The sequence below is a fragment of the Amphiura filiformis genome, chromosome 1, assembly GCF_039555335.1.
Source record: "Amphiura filiformis chromosome 1, Afil_fr2py, whole genome shotgun sequence".
NCBI lineage: Eukaryota > Metazoa > Echinodermata > Ophiuroidea > Amphilepidida > Amphiuridae > Amphiura > Amphiura filiformis.
The window spans coordinates 43,200,004-43,220,074 of NC_092628.1; the positions used below are offsets into that span (position 1 = coordinate 43,200,004).

A 20,071-nucleotide genomic window follows, 5' to 3' on the forward strand; every position below is an offset into this window, starting at 1 on the left:
CACCAGAACGATATTATAAAGGGGAGCGGGTTCGTGCTAGACCTATTATAGCTTAACTATGAACTAGATTTTCCATTTTAAAATTTAACCATGTCAGTTTAATTTGATGCAGGCCTATGTGCCTTACATTTCCCTGTATGTTAATACCATAATAAATTTAGAAAGGATATGGACATAACATACAAAGGGGAGCGAGAAAGGAATGCGACTTTAAATTTGTGTCTTTGTAGGTGTATTGAAAATTTAAGGTACAGAAGAAACTACAGTTAACAGAAAGGGGTGCGAGAAAGGGGTGCGAGCTATCGTATTTATATACATCATCATGATCATAACCGAACTAGAATTCCGCGATAAAATCCGCGACCACACCCGTTCATTTGGTCCAGACCTATGCAACCACTGCAATTTTGCCGGTGCTAAGTGTCGTATTCATGTCCCTTCATTGTAATAGAAAGGGGAGCGAGAAAGGGATGCGGACTTACCCGATAGCTGTAGTTCTACAGAAAAGGGCCAATGAATTGAACAAGATGTCACCAGAACCATATTAGAAAGGGGAGCGGGTTCGTGCTAGACCTACCATAGCTTAACTATGAACTAGATTTTCCATGTTAAAATTTCACCGTGTCAGTTTAATTTGATGCAGGCCTATATGCCTTACATTTCCCTGCAGCATGTTAATACCATAATAGAAAGGATATGGACTTAATAACACAAAGGGGAGCGAAAGGGATGCGACTTTAAATGTGTGTCTTTGTAGCTGTAGTGAAAATTAATGTACGGAAGAAACTGCAGTTCACAGAAAGTGGTGCGAGAAAGGGGTGCGAGCTATCGTATTTATGAACATCATGACCGAACTAGAATTCCGCGGTAAAATTCGAGACCACACCCTTTCATTTGCTCCCGGCGTATGCAACCATGGCAACTTTTCCGGTGCCTTCATTGTAAAAGGGGAGCGATGCGATAGTTGTAGCTGTGCAGAAAGGGCACAAATGAATTGAAAAAGTTATTATTACAACAATACGAGAAAGGGGAGCGGGATCGTCTAGCCCTATCATAGCTAAAGCATCTAACTATGAACTATAATTTCTATGTTAAAATTTTAACCTTGTAAGTTTAATTTGATGTAGGCCTTAAAGTCTTTCATTTTCCTGTATGTTAATATAATAATAAAAAGGATACGAACTTCATATACAAAGGGGAGCGAAAAAGGGATGCGACTTTAAATTTGTGTCTTTGTAGCTGTAGTGAAAATTAATGTACAGAAGAAACTACAGTTAACAGAAAGTGGTGCGAGAAAGGGGTGCGAGCTATCGTATTTATGAACATCATGACCGAACTAGAATTCCGCGGTAAAATCCGATACCACAGCCTTTCATTTGCTCCAGACCTATACAACCATTACAACTTTTCCGGTGCTAAGTGTCGTATTCATGTCCCTTCATGGTAATAGAAAGGGGAGCGAGAAAGGGATGCGGACTTACCCGATAGTTGTAGTTGTACAGAAAAGGAACTCCTTGATGAATTGAACAAGATGTCACCAGAACCATCTAAGAAAGGGGAGTGCGGTACGCGCTAGCCCTATCATAGCTTAACTATGAACTAGATTATCCATGTTAAAATTGCACCGTGTCAGTTTAATTTGATGTAGGCCTATAACGCCTTTCATTTCCATATATGTTAGAAAGGATATAGACTTAATATACAAAGGGAGCGAGAAAGGGATGCGACTTTAAATTTGTGTCTTTGTAGCTGTAAAGAAAAGTCATCCATAATTTGTGCTGAATAAACTGCAGCTTAGTAACAGTGGTGCGAGAAAGGGGTGCGAGCTTAACAGTATCGTATCTATCACGTCTATGAACATCATGACCGATCTAAAAATTCGGCATAAAAATCCGAGACCGCACCCTTTTTTTGTTGCAGGCCTATGGCAAATTTTCCGGTGCTAAGTGTTGTATTAATTCATGTCCCTCCATGGTAATAGAAAGGGGGCGAGAAAGGGATGCGGACTTACCCGATAGTCATGATAGTTGTAGCTGTACAGAAATGGGACTCCTTGATGAATTGAACAAGATGTCCCCAGAACCATTTAAGAAAGGTGAGCGGGTTCGCGCTAGCCATATCATAGCTTAACTATGAACTAGATTTTCCGTGTTAAAATATAACTGTGTCAGTTTAATTTGATGCAGGCCTAAATACCTTTCATTTCCCTGTATGTTAATATCATAATAGAAAGGACATGGCCTTAATGAACAAAGGAGAGCGAGAAAGGGCTGCGACTTTAAATGTGTGTCTTTGTAGCTGTAGTGAAAATTAATGTACAGAAGAACTGCAGTTAACAGAAAGTGGTGCGAGAAAGGGGTGCGAGCTATCGTATTTATGAACATCATGCCCGAACTAGAATTCCGCGGTAAAATCCGAGACCACACCCTTTCATTTGCTCCAGACCTATGCAACCATTGCAACTTTGCCGGTGCTATGTGTCGTATTCATGTCCCTTCATGGTAATAGAAAGGGGAGCGAGAAAGGGATGCGGACCTACCCGATAGTTATAACTGTACAGCAAAGGGACCAACTTGATGAATTGAACAATATGTCACCAGAACGATATTATAAAGGGGAGCGGGTTCGTGCTAGAACTATTATAGCTTAACTGTGAACTAGATTTTCCATTTTAAATTGATTTTGTCAAATATGTGTAGCTGTAGTGAAAATTAATGTACAGAAGAAACTCAGAGGATGATTTAAGGAAGCCCCATCATGCACTGCAAACGTGTTAACACTAGAGTTTTAACTGCCACTTTACTTTTCAAATCCCATTGAATTCTGTGCAAAATATGTTGTTTAAGAATTGTGCGTGTGTGTCATTATTACTTGGTCGATTTCAGAACAAAAGTGATGTATGCATAAAGGATAATTCACACCTTCTGTAGGTAACATCAAATATGAAATCGACCAACATTTTGAATGCGTTTTATTGTAAATATATCAGTCCAAATTCAAATTTAACCATGCCCGTCAATGCAATGTGCGAGCAGTGGTGTCATGTTCACTCACACAGCTGTGCTAACCGCAAGTCAACACAGCGGCGTGTAGGGAAGTGCTTAAATCATCCTCTGGAAGAAACTGCAGTTAACAGAAAGTGGTGCGAGAAAAGGGTGCGAGCTATCGTATTATGACCGAACTAGAATTCGGCAGTAAAATCCGAGACCACACCCTTTCATTTGCTCCACCCTTTCATTTGCTCTAAGCCTATACAACAATGGCAACTTTGCCGGTGCTAAGTGTCGTATTAATTCATGTCCCTCCATGGTAATAGAAAGGGGGCGAGAAAGGGATGCGGACTTACCCGATAGTCATGATTGTAGCTGTACAGAAAAGGGACTCCTTGATGAATTGAACAAGATGTCACCAGAACCATTTAAGAAAGGGGAGCGGTTCGTGCTAGCCCTATCATAGCTTAACTATGAACTAGATTTTCCATGTTAAAATTCAACCGTGTCAGTTTAATTTGATGTAGGCCTATGTACCTTTCATTTTCCTGTATTTAATATCATAATAGAAAGGATACGAACTTAATACAAAGGGGAGCGAGAAAGCGATGAGACTTAAATGTGTGTCTTTGTAGCTGTAAAGAAAAGTCACCCATAATTTGTACTGTACTGAAAACTGCAGCTAACAGAAAGTGGTGCGAGAAAGGGTGCGAGCTATAGTATCGTATCTATGAACATCATGACCGATCTAGAAATTCCGCATTAAAACCCGAGACCGCACCCTTTTATTTGTTGCAGGCATATATACAACTTATCCGCTGGTAAGTGTCGTATTCATGGTATAGAAAGTGGAGGGAGAAACGGATGCGGACTTAGCCGATAGTTGTTGTAGCTGTACCAATGAATTGAACAAGTTATTATTACAACAATACGAGAAAGGGGAGCGGGATCGTGCTAGCCAGAGCATCTAACTATGAACTATAATTTCCATGTTAAAATTTAACGTGTCAGTTCAGTTAATTTGATGTAGGCCTAAGCCTTTCATTTCCATGTTAATACCATAATAGAAAGGATGTGGACTTAATATACAAACGGGAGCGAGAAAGGGATGTGACTTTAAATTTGTGCCTTTGTAGCTGTAGTACAGAAGGAACTGTTAACAGAAAGTGGATATGATGACGCCATCGAAAATTTGAATCACCGTGCGTTTTAAGGGGTATAGTCCATACAAGATCCCGTCCAACAATTTTTCTTAAACTTCGTACCAATTAACTTTCATCGATATACTTTGAATATCTAAAATAAAAAAGAGGGGTCACCGAGCTCGTTTTTGAGAAATAACCATTTTAAAAAGGCTGTTTTTGGGAAAAATTAGTACAGGCGTCTATGGAAAAATGGAAAATTTAGACATATTTTCGATTATAACAAAAAATCTACCCCAACAATTTTGCTGATTTTTTGATATAATATGCGCACTGATAGGATGTTTCATTAAAGCTAATAAAAAATGGGGGTCACCGAGTTACTTTTTTCACAATTTGAGCAGAAACGGCATATTTTTTGGTTCAAAATACCAGTGCGATATTATAGCGCGTCACTCGCAAAAAACTTGTCGCAGCTCATACGCGCTAAATTGTCCGCGCATGCAGGTGATATCGCAAACACCTGCAACATGACAGTGAGGATTTTTTTCGGTTTTATTAACCCTCTTGATTCCAAAGTATCCATTAGGTTATATAGTTTCACTCAATATGAAGTTCTTCAAAAATCGAAAACCAAAAGTGGTTAAGCCAACAAACAAAATGAGATATTTTACATGAATCTGTAATTTCAAATTGAATTGAATTTGAACTTTGTCAATACTGCCGTTTTTCTCGTTGTTTTGCATGTAGCAAAAATACTTGTAGGCCTACCTATCCTTCACTCCTATGCAATTTATAAACAATGTTAATTTTTTGCAGGCTATCACTGAATAGGCCTTTAATTATTAACTTAAATATTAGCGGATCCCGTTATTTATCATGTTTAGAATGATATTAATATTCCTCAAATATCATCTCATTTTAGGCATGTACCCAGCAAACACAAAACATTTTCGACATCATTCGCAAAGGTTAGAAAAGGTTGCAAACGTTTAAATGTCGGGTTATTTAAAGAGTTATAAAGGGTATAAAACGTTTTCAAAACACTCAAAAGCGTTATACTGCAAACATCATAATGTTATTTCAGTGTTGACAAAATATTTGGTAAAAACTATTTGCAAAACATATTTTTTACAATAACACTTTGAAAAACATTTTAGAAATATTATTGTAGTGTGTTTTCATACAAAACGTATTAAAATGTTTTCATAACCTTTATATAACCCGACATTCAATTTACTTAAATCAAAACCCAAATGTTTAAAACGTTTTAACGGTTTTTTTTTTGTGTTTGCTGGGACAACTTGGTTCGATCTACTTATCATTCTCGTTTTATCATTAATACCCCGTTTACATTGGGCAAAAGTCGTAATCGAGTTAAGCTGTATTTTGAATTACGACAGCAGATTAATTCGTTTGGCGGGTGTTTACACTACATTGGCTGAATTCGATTCCAAATTCGCATTCACGAATATCGAATTCGTTTGTTACCAATGGTTACGGCAGGTAAATACGAATTCAACAACGTGTTCGTTTACATTAGTGAAAAGTCGTAATTAATGACGGGTATAAGTTATAAAGTAAGTTGCACGAATGGATTGACGAGGGTATTTATACGGTTGCTGATCTGGATCGGGGCTATAATTTTGTTAAGACATTTGAGGATCTTGTGATCGAGTTTAATATTCCCATCAAACATAGGAGAAAGTATAATTCCCTTATGAATGGTATCCTTCTTGACTGGTTCTACAATCCTCCTAATGTTGATGTGAATATATTTGATGAAATTGTTGAGGGCCTGATCAAAGCTGACAAGGCAACTCGTCATTGCTACTCTGTTCTAAAATCCTGTAGTAAAGCTGATCATGCTGAAAAATTTTGGACAGAATCCTGTGATGTAGCTGAGGACGACATTAATTGGTCCGATATTCATGCCAACAATTTCAAATGTTCTATGGATACTAAAATCAAATCTTTTTACTTCAAAATATTCCATAGGGCTATTTGTACAAATGAATTCCTGCATAAGATAAGCAGAATTACATCTCCCAATTGCTTCTTTTGTGACAGGTCCACCGAAACCCTTGTGCATTTATTTTGTGAATGTACTATTATCACTCCTCTTTGGGATAATCTCTTGGTTTTCATCAATGATATGTGACCGTACACCACGAATGAGCACGTAAATGTCCTCAATTGTATTCTGAGTTACAGTGTAAAATGGGCATGAAGGTCGTATTCATAGGTACCTCAATTTGGTGCTACGTGTACCTCATTTAATGAGATACACGTAGCACCAAATTGAAATACCTATGAATATGACCTTCATGCCCATTTTACACTGTAACTCAGAATACAATTGAGGACATTTACGGCTCATTCGTGGTGTACGGTCACATATCACTAAGGAGAACCAAACCTTTTCCACATTTGAGAGATTATTTGGAGTTACTAAGGACGTCTCTCCTCATAGTACTGGCATTAACTTTTTATTTCTCTTTCTTAAATTTTATATTCATAGATGCAAATTTCAACAGGTGGCTCCATCTCTTCAGAATTTCCGCAATTTTGTTAAGCTTAAATAGCTTTAAATTCAACATTGAGTACAAAATTGCTGAGAAAAATGGCAATCTTGGCAAGCACTTTAAAAAGTTTTCTTTCGACATCGATAAAATTTGATTGTGTTTTTTTTTCAAGTAACTTTTATATATTGTATATTATGTATACTAGCGGGACACCCGCGCTACGCGCGGGTCCCTGCTAGGTGAGTAAATGGGAGCGTTCACTAAAACGGGAGGAATTACTGAACAGGTAGAATCATTGAAAAGGTAAATTTCATTTATCTGAGTCTGACCCTCGTTAAGCCTAAGTTTCCATTTTAGCTTCTTTCTTTCTTTTTAGTTTCTTCTACATGGGCCAATTTTGTTCCATTTTTTAAAACATTTTGCTGCTAAGCTTGCAAATTTCCGTTACCATGTTTTTTTATTTACTCAATCCCGTTCCCATTATTTTCTAAATCTGTCCTTTCTTACATTTCCCTGTTGACTTCATTTTTTATTTGCTGCTTAGCTTGTGATTTCCCGTTTTCATGTTATTTATTTAGTTCTGTCCTCAGTTTAATAGCTTTTTTATTTAAATCATCTAATTTTATTAGATTTTATTATTATTCTTTAGCCTATTTTATTCCCGTTTTCATTTTCTTACTGTGACTAACTATAGGCTAACCCACATACTCGTAGGCCTACCTGTTTGTCCTCATTTTGTTTTCTTTTTTAATTACAGTAGGCCTACCTCTTCATATTGTTTGTACTTTTTAACTCACATTTTTTCCCGTGTTTATTACGCCTCGGTCGGTCGCTCACCCGTATTATCATTCATTCGCGACTCTCAAGCGCCGCTTACACCTGTGCGACATGGCGTAGTGCTATCGCATTACCAGCAGCTGTCGATCAGCTTCGCGAGCGGCTTGGCATTAGATACGCCCGTCTGACGCCAAGACGGGCTAGCTTGACAACTGACTCCCTTTTTTGTTTACCCAGCATAGCAACGTACCACATTTTCACTGATTTTGAGACCAATTCTTGACCGTTTTCAACCAAATAAAGTTTAAACACGTTCCCGTATATTCATCGATCTCCCGTATGAATTTGGCGACATTTGGATCGAAACTGACGGAGCCTTTCCATGATACATAGATACATAGATACATACATAGATACAACATTTCCCTATTTATAGTAAGACTAGCGGGATACCCGCGCTTCGCGCGGGTCCCCGCTAGATGGGAGCGTTCACTATAAGAGGAATAATTACTGAACAGGTAGAATCATTGAAAAGGTACATTTTATTTATCTGTTCACCCGTTATCATAATCCCGTGACCCGTCCATATACCTTTTTGTCCTTAATTTTTCCTTCTTTCCGTATTATCATGTCCACTGGTCTCTGGCTCGCTAGTCGCGTGTCTCTGCGCCGCTCTGCTGAATTGGCGTAGTCGCATTACGCACGCTGGCGCCGACGCCGCTGTCTGCCAGCTGCAGTGACGCGTGAGGCTGACAACCGATTTTCATAACAAAACCCCCGTTTTACCCATATTTTCACTGTTTTTGCCGCCAATTCTTGACCGTTTTCAACCAAATAAAGTTTAAACACGTTCCCGTATATTCATCGATCTCCCGTATGAATTTCGCGACATTTGGATCGAAACTGAGGGAGCCTTTATGTGCCCACATAGATAGATACATACATACAACATTCCCCTATTTATAGTAAGATATCATGGCTAGATTTTTTTTTTTTAAGTGTGTGAGTAGAATATGAATCCTTTTTTCTTGTTTGTCTTCTGTCCTTTTGTATGTTTTGTATGAGTGTGAGTGTTCGTTGTCTTGGTCCATAGTCTTTGCCTCGTCTGTCTCTCTTTGTACCTGTTGCTCAAAAAGAATATTTTGATTATGTAATTATTGTTCATGATCGTTGGGAACTGATGGCTCATTATGTATGTCTTTTCTCCCTCCATCAGTTCCAAGCACAGGGAATAAAAAAAAAAATAAAAAAAAGTCAGTTGCACGCGAAGTAAGTCAGATATGAAAATAGACATTTTATTAAAAAAAATATTGACTTCATGTGATAGTTATTTCAAATTACACAATTTTACCTTAAAATACTATTGAAATAATCTCATTGTTTTAATAATCAGTAACTACTTTATGATAAATAAGTTATATAATACTAGTTGGTTAATAAGACAAATAAAAAAGGCCGTTTGATATCACCCCTTTTATATATTTTTCGTACATTTTTTTTTTTCTGAAATGGGCTCGCCCTGGTCTAATTAGGCCTAGGTCTATAAATTTTATTATCTTGGTTATTATTTTATCTTTTAATTCTGTTTTCCTTCTTTCTTACCTTTCCTTCTTCTGTTTTTGTTTTGTTTTCGTTTCCTTTCTTCTTTTTATTCTTTCTCACTTCTTTCTGTCGTTGTTTTATTTGATTGATTACATTAATTTTTTCAGTTTCCTTTATTCTAAATTTTTTTTCACTCTGTCTTTCTTTGTTTATCTTCCTTTTATTCCTTCTCTTTTCTTTCTTTCTTCCTTTTATTAGTTTTTTATATTTTTTTTCTTTCTTTCTTTCTTTCCTTCTTTCTTTCTTTCACTCCCGAACTTTTTCTTTCTTTCTTTCTTTCTGTCCTTCTTTTATTCTTTGTTTATATTTCTTTCTTTTACAAAAATCATTGGTAAATGGCGATGAAAACACGGTACTCTCGCGTAGCTGAACTTCTTACCAGCGCCTGGCGCACCTCCACGCAGTTTTTAGTTTGATCGCGTGCGTGCGGCAAGAACTGCTTGCGGAAAAGATTTCACAGAAATTTCAGTTAGAAACGAGTGCGTACTAGACGCGTGGAGTATACCCCTTAATGCAAATTTGATTAGAAGCCCGAAAATATCCACTACAAACACTAATGTTGTGAAATAACATATATACATTCCAAATTCGGAGGTTCGAACTTGTACCAGGGTTTTTTGAAATATTGAACTTAACTTTCTACAAGAGTCTGCGTATAGAACCGGAAGTTTAAAATGCAGAGCAGGGTTTTTGGAAACTCAGGCCTAAACATGACGAAAAGTGAAATCGCCTTGATAGAGATTTTCATTTCTTATTAATTTATCATGATAAAGTGAGCATGGTGAGATCAGATTAAAATCCAAACCCAGCTACACGTTAGTACAATAATTTGTGAAGTACTCGGATCAAAATCGATAAAATAAGGAAATAGTAAACGATTTTGCCTAGCAAATTTCAATGAAAAATCAGCCCGGAGAAAAAGGCCGTCATACTTTTGGCCCGAAATATTTCCATAAAACTCCTTCATTGCAGCTTAAAGTTCTGCAATTTTTTGGAGCTCCGTTTTCAATGAGAAATTATTCAAACATACGCCTATAGGACATTATAAATAAAGATAATTTAATGTAAAAAACAAATATCTAGCACGGGTCACAAATTTCAAAATCATTCCTTGCCATTTAAATTAAATAACGTGACTTCATAAGCACCATTGCCACTTGTATTTGTTCTCTAATTTCTTATTTAAATTAGTTTAATCTAGTCTCACTTTATAAATTCAGAAAAATTATAATCTATGTTAAGGCGATTTCACTAGTTACGCAGGTTTGAATAAATGATTATGTGTGATAATACGTGTATGTCATAATCGTATAATAGGAATATGAATAAATTGTAACCCTGTACCACGTGTATAGCTATATCTTTGTGGGTAAACTAAGCAAGCATGCCTTGTTCATGCTGTAGGAATATTCCATCATAGCGGTCATCTGTTGTGCATGCGCAAAACCTTGGCCCTTCCATGCGTTTAATCACCGTATCACATTGCACAGTGCGCAAATCCTTGGACCTTGCTTGTGTGGTTTGATCACAGATATCATATTGCACAGCACCATGCATGGCATGCATGGTTGTGCACACTGCAGTTTGATGAGTGAAACCATATGGTGAAACTTAATCTGTGTACCACGGGTTTCATGTCACGGATACTGACAGAACAGGGTCAGATTCATTAGAGGCCATTAAATCCCACCCGGGAAAGCCGGGTAGGCCAAAGCTAACATTAAACACGGCGCCTCCACCTAATGCCATTGATATATAACTTTATTTTCAATGAGGTTCACCTTTAAAGTCAGAAAATGGCAAGTAGAAGTAGTTGAATGTTATTTTAAAGGAGAAAATTAGAAATAAAAATAAAATAATTAATTATTTTGAGATTTTCAATTTTGGACGCGGGCGGTAAACAGGAAACTAATAATCAAGTGCGAAGGGCCTAAACAAAGAATATAACTGTACCATTACTCAAATGTATAAAATCAAACATAGTTGTAAAATAATTAAATGCATGTTCCTTGTGAAAATGGGTTGATGTAGCTTGCGACCACTTGCAAGCTTAAAAATAAAGCAAATAATAGATACGGTAATTAATAATTAATAACTAAAAGTCGCCTCATCCCTTGTTTTCAACCATGAAACAGGAAACTAAGAATCAATTGTGAAGGGCCAGGCTAAAGTTAATTCTTTATTACTTCCGTGGTCCAAGCTGTGCGCCAAGCGTAGACGAGCGTACACACAGAAGAAATAAACAATCACCCCGATTGGCTGATCAACGGCTGACAACGCACTTGACAACAAGTCGGTTTACGGTTTGACCCACTGGTCGTCGGCGTGGCGCTTGGTAGGCGACCTTGTCACTTCTACACGATCGCAATTCACCAGCTCGTACCCGGACCACGGAAGTAATAAAAAATTAACTTTAGTATACATGCATTCATGACGTGCATGCATTATAATTGGTATGGTATGGTAAATGACCATTGATTGGTCACATGATCATGATTGATGCTAGTCCGAATAATCAGACCCAGAACAAAATATTAATTTCTGACATGATCGTGTACTGGGTCTGAACTGTTTCCATATGAAATCTTGATGGCAAATTGGACAATAGAAGCACATGGTTCTACGTGACAGCTTTTTAATCCCTATTCAGGTTACGTGAATCACGCTATAATTGTGGACCATCCTTCTGATACTTGAGTGTTTGGACAAGCGGAACGGTTTTTTGTCTACCTCTCTGTTTGTAAACAAACCAGGAGGTCGAAATCGTCCTCCTCGATCGCCGAATACGAAAGTCGGCACTAGATTGATGCCTGGTATTGCAATTTATTCATTGACACAGTCACATCACAGGCCTACTGAACTGAACTGTACACATTTATGTTGAAACTGAAAATGAGAATAAAATAAAAATAAAATAGACAAACAAGTTCTCGAGAAAATTGTATTTACCATGTTTCACATAAAACATCTTACCTTGGAATCAAAACTGTGGTTTTTATTGAGGTTTTTAAAGGGCTACATTGCCATAGCGACTCCAAGCTAATGGAAATGAACTTTAACCTGCTAATTGGAAATCCGGCTTTCGAGGTCAGGTGTTTTGTAATTATTAAGCTGCCTGATTGTTTGACAATTTATTATGAAATAAATCCCTTGAGATTATCAAAATACTTTGAAGTGTATTGGTGTATTTTATAAGTGCTCTCTTTAGTCATAAAAGTACTGTTTTGTGTATATAGACATTGCTTGAACGAGGAAGAAAATGGCGACTACCAGTGAAAAGTGAATATCGCAATCGGAAGATTTCGTGTTTTTTACTTTTTACCTATGTTGGCATTACGATTTGACATTGAAATCTTTCTTAATAAATTGATGATAACGGTACGTATTTATTGTTTTGTATTATTAAGCATTGCAAGTACAATTAACAACTGAATAAGTCCCAAAATATCGGGATATTACTGTCATTATTGCCAAGGTTGCCGAATTCTGCAGTCTGTCTAGGCTTGACTGAATGTTTTATGGGAGTGGCTAGCTTAGACGTTCGCCTTTCGTATCTCTTTCCTTGTTGGAAAGGTATAACGTTGAGGAGATAGGAACATGTACAGAAGATCCGGGACCTACTCTGCCATGTTTGGCTGAGTAACGGTACATGAACACGGTCTTTTGTGCCTATGTAGTATGTAAATTAGTCATTGTGTAAAGCTGTGTTAGGTATGTGAGCATTCCTTACCTGAGCATGCGCAATATTCAGCCTCTCTCAGCATAGGGAAATCGCGCACCCGGCGCCATTTTGAAAATTCATTACCGGTAGTAAATTTTACGGCGATGTTTTTGAAAACAATTTTGGGGGGAATTAGATCGAGTTAAAAACAGTTCCAAAGCTTACAAGGTCAAGTCAAAAGGTTGAACTTGATCATAACCCGGAAGAGGTCAGATGATTCGCACGTGGTCGCGGCAAATTTTGGCGACTTTCTAGTGGGTTTGAAAGTGACGATTTCGATCTATTTTTTTCGGAAATTACTCACCAAATATCTAAATAACGGAGTTGAGCGGTAAGTTAAATGGAGCACGCGGTAAATAAAGGTAGTTTTTGTACATAAAATGTTTGATTTGATGAGATTGGATGGATGCCTTGCGCAAAAAGTGAGGGAACTGGGGACTCTGTGTAGTACAAATTCGCGACTTTTGCCAGTGAGTGAACATGTTGACCTGGCATGGTTTGCGTATACTAATTGAATGGGCTCATGCTGTGGATGCTGGGATAGATTCTCATTCTGTGCCGACTATGAGTCGGGGGGAAGATGCAAATTTGGACCTTTCCTATTCCTATCCCATCATGCATAGCGCTAGCAGATTTTTGCTATGATAGATGCATGAATGACTGTGGGCACATCGGGTATGATGGCCGGGGGACACAGGCCGTTTTTGGCCATTTTCCTATTTGATTTTCTAAATGTTCAAATTGATGGGGGGGGGGGCGTACTTTTATGAATTATGATGCTACGTCATGGGGGGGGTAAATTGAGCAGGAGTGACCCCATTCTGATGATCAAGTGAACTGGCCCTCGAGTTTCCATAATGATCTTTGGAATAGGAGCATGCGCCAGCCAGTGCTCCAAAGGGTGCCTGCTCAAAGACAAAACTTACGCTGGGGGAAGGGGCGGGGGTTCATACTTGAGCAGGAGTGACCCCATTCTGATGATCAGTGAACTGGCCCTCGAGTTTCCGCAATGATCTTCGGAATAGGGAGCATGCGCCAGCCAGTGCTCCAAAGGGTGCCTGCTCAAAGATAAAACTTAAGCTGGGGAAGGGGGCAGGGGGGTTCATACTTGAGCAGGAGTGACCCCTTTCTGATGATCAAGTGAACTGGCCCTTGAGTTTCCGCAATGATCTTCGGAATAGGGAGCATGCGCCAGCCAGTGCTCCAAAGGGTGCCTGCTCAAAAACATTTTCCTGGGGGAGGGGGTGAATGCATCAGCTAGTGCTTATAATAATTAAACATTTAAGGGTGCCCCTCAAACAAATTACCCCCCCTTGTATCAGTGAAAAGGTGTACTCGGTGGGTAGTATCAAAACCGTGAGTTTTTCAATGACAAAAAAAAAAATAATAAGACACTTCAACACAAATTTAATCTTTTTGAATAAGTTTTTCTTTATTTTTGCATAATTTGCTGTTGGCCCTCACTGTGGTTTCCCAGGGACTGCCTTTTGAGGAGAGCGAGAGCAATCACTCTCTACTGCTCTCCTTAAATCGGATATAGGAGAGTGATTTTAGCTTTCCTTAGTTGACCATTCTCTCATTACATTTTATTGTAAATGTTCTAAACAGCTCTTGAAGGCTCTAGAAGAGCTATTTAATGCTCTCCTGAAAATTCCAAAAGACAGTCCCTGGTTTCCATCCTCTGTCAAAGCTGGAATCTGCATCAGAAAACAGAAATAAAACAAAATGTTACTCATACATGTTCATTTGTATATTAGGGGCTATCATTTTCTTGGGCTCCCAAATTTACAAAAAGTCGGCATCAATAAAATTGCAACCCCCCTATTTCGGCCACAAAATTTTATGACCCCCCTCCCCCACCACCCACTGATACACCTTAGGCTACATGTTAAAATTGAATTCAGTCTTTTTGAATAAGATAAACACACTATCTGTGGTCATCTTGCGACTTCCTACATTTTGTTCATCAAAATTTTATGACCTCCCCTATTTTGCTTTCCAAAAATTATGACCCCTGTATATTTTGGACCCCCCTTCCAAAGAAAATGATAGGCCCTTATGTTCACATCAATACAAATTCAATCAATCTAGGATTACATTTACAGTTCAGTACCAGTAAATAGCAAGACTGGGCTTGTTTCTTAAAATGGTGTACTCACAATGCACAGTATAGGCCTATAGCATTTTAATATGTGCATGCACAAAAAGTTTGCACAGGAAATTGGCTGAAACACTGACACATTCAAATTAGCATATCTCCGCAACCACATGTCGATGACATTCATTTATGCCTCATCAGTTTTCTTTCATTTAGCTCTTTAATATGAGATTACTTTGATGAGAATCAAAAAAAGTTCAATTTTTTTTGTATTATACCTAGCTGTGTTTATACCCAGACTGAATCATTGTCGCTAACTACACAAGTTATGTGTGCAATTTTAAAGAACGTTGACCGACAGAGGGTGTCAATATAGGCCTACGTGTCGCTTTTGAAAAACAGCGAATCATGCGCATGCTCAGCAGGCAAATACAACGGCGATTTAGTACACTGACCATGCGTATGATTCAGGTTTCTCCAAAAGCGATTGAGTATAAATGCATCTTTAGAAATGACCGGCGATTGTGTGTTCTCAAGTGGGTTTTATTATGTTAATTAGTGACCTCGATCAAGCATTGAAATGCTGTCATTTTTTGTACTGGATCGCTCAAGCATCTCCAACAAATTTTTCAATGTAAGTGCCTCTGGCCCTAGTAGAAGTAAAAACGGATACTATGGCCAGAGTTCTAGGGCTAGGCTAGCTCAAGATACCTTAGCTAAAATACAGGTTTACATTTACTATAGCCAAAGTAACAAATTCTCGATCATGAGAGGATGTACCTTCTGCGTCAGCGTACTTTTCATAGAATAACACGATCGTGTGACCTGCATGACCGAACCTTGTCCTGACCTTGACCTTGCCTAGCAACGACCGTGTGATTGGTCAATTCTCAAAAGCTGTGTTTGCGCCGTAAGCGCTGGTATTTGCGTAGTACGCTCAACGCAAATACCTGTGCGTACTACCCAAGTTAGCTCTCATGATCGAGAATTTAATATTTTGGCTATATCTTACATAATATCTTGCTGTATTTCAGCTAGAGTGCCAGACGACAAGCTTCCGTTTTTTTTTTGGAGAACAAACATTACGTAAGATGAAGAAGAAACTCGCCTCGGAGCCCGCCCTAATCATTATTTCATTGTCATTGTACTTATTGCAATTTGCCTCCACACATTACGTAATCAACACAAAGCTTTTGTGAGGATTAGTGAGTGGATAAGAAATTGACAGCGGAGGATACGAAGGACACGCCGATTGTTAGTTGTCAATCATGAATTGCCGCAACGTTTTAATATTTTACTGCATGGCATTCCGCAAGCACCTCAGGCAAATTATGCCGTATTTTTTCAAAGATCATCTCATATGAAGTAAGCAGAATGCGATCTGTACTTTTGTAACATTCTGATCGCTTTTGATCACCTATTATCGGCGAATTTGATTGAAAACATGTGAGTTCATGTTGTGTAAACATAATTAGCATAGACACAAATGAAATTATGATGCAATACAATGCAATTTGAATGCGCAGCAGATTTATGGAATTAGACCACGTCTGGGAGTGGCTTAGCTTGAGTCTTGAGTCTTGAGTCTTGAGTGATGAACTCCTGTTAAGCGAGGCTTTTCCTAGGAGAGCTGTGCTGTGCATACGTGCCAAATTTGGTGCTCAAAAAAACATCAACAAAAGTGCGAGTAAAAAGGGGCAAAGCCCCGAAGACTACAAGGATTGGTGGGTTGGTGTAGTAGCCATATCCCGGAGAAGTGGTAACGCCAGGGCCTGGAAATGGCTAACTGTCAAAGATGATACGACTGGAGATGGCAATCTGTTCCAAACTGGTATGTACGAACGAAGAAGGAGTAGCGGTAGGTGTTGACCCTTGGTTGTATGGCCTGGTAGCTATAGATGTTGGATGCTCTACCCTGACGAACAGATGGTAGTACCGTCGAGGGGAAAGGAATATTAACCAGCCCATGATGTATCTTGAAGAACATTGTATTCTGGTTGAGCAGACGCCTGGTAGCTAGGGAGTCCCACTCAAAGGCGTTGCAGCATCTGTGTAACACTAGCCTGTCTTTCATAGTTGTTGTAAACAAATCTAGCTGCTTGACGCTGCACTGCCTCCAATCGTTCACCTGCTGTTTGACGTCGGGCTCCACGCAGCGGAGGCGTACTCAACTTTGGTCGTACCAATGCCTGGTATGCTCTACTTTTGACTTGAGATGGACAAGATGAAAGATTACGCCTAAGGACTCCTAAGGTGCTTCGTATGCGCTAGCAGTGACATTTTGAACATGGTCTTTCCAATCCAGTTGGTTGGTGATAGTGACGCCAAGGTATTTATGCTTAGATGATTTCTGGCTGCGTTGCCCGTCAACCTCATAGGTGTAATTGAATGGTTTTGTTTTACGGGTGATGGATAGAGCTTCACACTTCCCAGCATTAAAACACATCTGCCACTGGTCGGCCCATCTAAACACCTTGTTCAGATCTTCTTGAAGGAGATTATAATCATCGGCACATGTTATTTCTTTATACAGGATGCTGTCATCTGCGAAAAGCCGCAGGGTGCAACTGATGTCACTAACTATGTCATTTATGTATAACAAGAAGAGGGTGGGACCGAGGACCGAGCCCTGGGTACTCCCGATGTCACTGGTGACCACTTAGAGTGCGTGCCATTAACAACGACGCATTGGTCTCGCCCTACAAGGAAGTCTTGAATCCAACTTAACATCTTCCCTCTAATGCCATAGTAGTTGAGCTTGGCAGCAAGGCGCAGATGTGGTACCTTGTCGAATGCCTTGCTAAAGTCTAATAGCAAGACATCCGCCTGCCCTCCACGGTTTAGCACTTCCGACCAGTCCTGTGTAGCCTGGATCAGTTGGGTCTCACATGACTTCATCTTCCGATACCCATGTTGCTCATCGATTATGATGTTGTTTCTAGCCAGATGTTTTGCTGTATGCGATAAGACGATGTGCTCCATGATCTTGCAAGTTATACATGTGAGACTAACCGGGCGGTAGTTTTCGGGTGAAGATTTTGAACCCTTTTTATATATGCCGGTAACCAGAGCCTTTTTCCAATCGTTAGGAAGTGTGCCAGTGTCAAAAGACTGTTGAAAAATAAAATGAAGAAATGGACCCAGTTCGGTTGCATAATCATGAAGGAATCTAGCGGGTATGTTGTCAGGGCCGCTTGCCTTACTGGTGTTAAGTTGGCCAAGTTGTTTTACCACTCCTGCCAGATCAATGTGGAGGTCAGGAATATCCTCAAAAGGAGAGATACCCTTGTCTGGTAGCTGATCAACATTCTCCTTGGTGAAAACAGAAGTAAATTGCTGATTTAAAGCTTCAGCAATGCCTTTGTCAGTGGAGTAGAACTTGTTGTTGACAACCTGCGTGTGGAATTCCCAAGGATTCTCTCCTCAGCGAAAGCGGATGTAATTCCAAAACTTTTTTGGGTTTGATTCCAAGCTAGGACCAATGACTTCGGTCTTGTAATTTTCATGACTCTCTCGTATGAGTTCTGTAACTTTGTTCCTTTGTTTTTTGTAGGCATTTATAAGTTTGACTTTTGTTGTAGGACTTGCTCTTTTAGCCCTCTGGTATAATTTGTCTCTTTTCCTCATTTGGCGAACAATGAATGGACTAATCCATGGGTGAGCTTGTTTGCCTTTTGACATTTTGTAGGGAATAAACTTCTCCATATGTGTGTGAACTAAAGACTTGAAACTCAGCCAGTTTTCCTCCACAGAACAACTTTCAGGTTGATTACTCAAAAAAGAATGCACTTCTGATGATAGTGACTCCTTCAGAGAATCTACATCTGATTTCTGGTATTGAAAAATTTGTCTGGGTGGTTTACGTTTAACTGATGGTGAAATATTGATATCACATAATACAATATCATGATCTGAGATACCTGGATAAGTCTTCACATTTGATATCATGTTGCAGTTGTTGGTAAATATCAAATCCAGTGTGTTTTGAGATGCTGGTCTTGTCACCTGGGTCACTAACTGAATAAGGCCAATTTCACTGAAAATCTCCAATGCATTGTCATGCAACCCTTTACGTTTACTATCTGGTTTTGTGATTACATTTTTCCAGTCAATATCCGCAGGTTAAAATCCCGCATAGTAGGATATTGCTCAACTTTGGGTTATGCGTTTGCTCTTTGTGAGAATTTTGTTCACACTGTCCTGGAGATGCTGTAATGGTTCAATTCCTGCATTTGGAGTGCGATAATAACTACCCAGGAATAACACTCCAGACCCCTTAAACTCAATTGTTGACCAAACCGTTTACGCACGGAGTGTCAAGGTCTGGTTTATCGGTAACAATAAGATTATTTTTGCATGCAACAAAAACTCCACCTCCACCTTCAGTTCTGTCTTTCCTGATCACATTATATTCAGCTGGAAAGACTGAATATGTGGGTATCGTTGGGTCAAGCTTGGATTCACATCCAAAGATGATATCAGGTTTGAGTTCATTAACAGAAACATGAAATTGGGCCTTTCTTTTTGGCCAATGAAGCCCATCACAATTTACAATCATAGCTTTGAGCTTTGGTGGATTTACCCTTTTCTTATGCTTACTTGAAGTACTGACAAATGGGGTGCTTTCTTTGTTTGGTGTTGAAGTTTGAATTGGAATGAAGCTTTCGCTTTCAATATTGGATATGTCGCTCTCATCACTATCAAGGATTTGAAAGGAATTTGAGGTATCAAATAAGGTACTATTGAATATACCGGGTGATGTGTTGGGAAAACCACATGCGATACATAGCCATGACAAATTTGAGTTGGCACAGTACACATTATACATATGGTTTGACAGACCAGTGCAATTTATATGATACCATGTAGAGCAGCAATCACAGAAGATGCCTTTATCCTCATCACGAACCTCGTTCTCACAAATCCCACATGGGTAAGTGGAAAGCACATCTTGGGCGGGGCCGGGATTTAATTCGACCTGACCGCTCATAAACAGAACTAGCAAAATAAGTTGCCTGGGTGCTGAACTGTGTTTATGAAGTAAACCATGATAATAAAATCTGTTTGGTTTAGATTTCAGGGAGCAAGCAAGGCCCAGCCAATTTTGCAAGGCTTTGAAATTGGTGCTATATTGCGTTGGGTGTGGCTGCTTATTGACGTAATATGAAGAGTCATTACTGAAACAATTTAAATTGAGTGTGCCGTTGTTGTATTCA

At 39.0% G+C, this 20,071-nt stretch overlaps 2 protein-coding genes across 2 annotated transcripts in view; one reads left to right on the forward strand and one right to left on the reverse strand.

Annotated features, from left to right (window-relative positions):
* Window positions 1–12,100, reverse strand: part of LOC140147345 (uncharacterized) — a 46,848-nt gene extending 34,748 nt beyond the window's left edge. The window contains 1 exon segment of the mRNA XM_072169125.1: window positions 12,010–12,100. The gene's annotated coding sequence lies outside the window, so the exon portion shown is untranslated.
* Window positions 12,101–12,307: 207 nt separating this feature from the next.
* LOC140147414 (intermembrane lipid transfer protein VPS13D-like) overlaps window positions 12,308–20,071 on the forward strand; it is a 191,383-nt gene continuing 183,619 nt past the window's right edge. The window contains 1 exon segment of the mRNA XM_072169194.1: window positions 12,308–12,414. The gene's annotated coding sequence lies outside the window, so the exon portion shown is untranslated.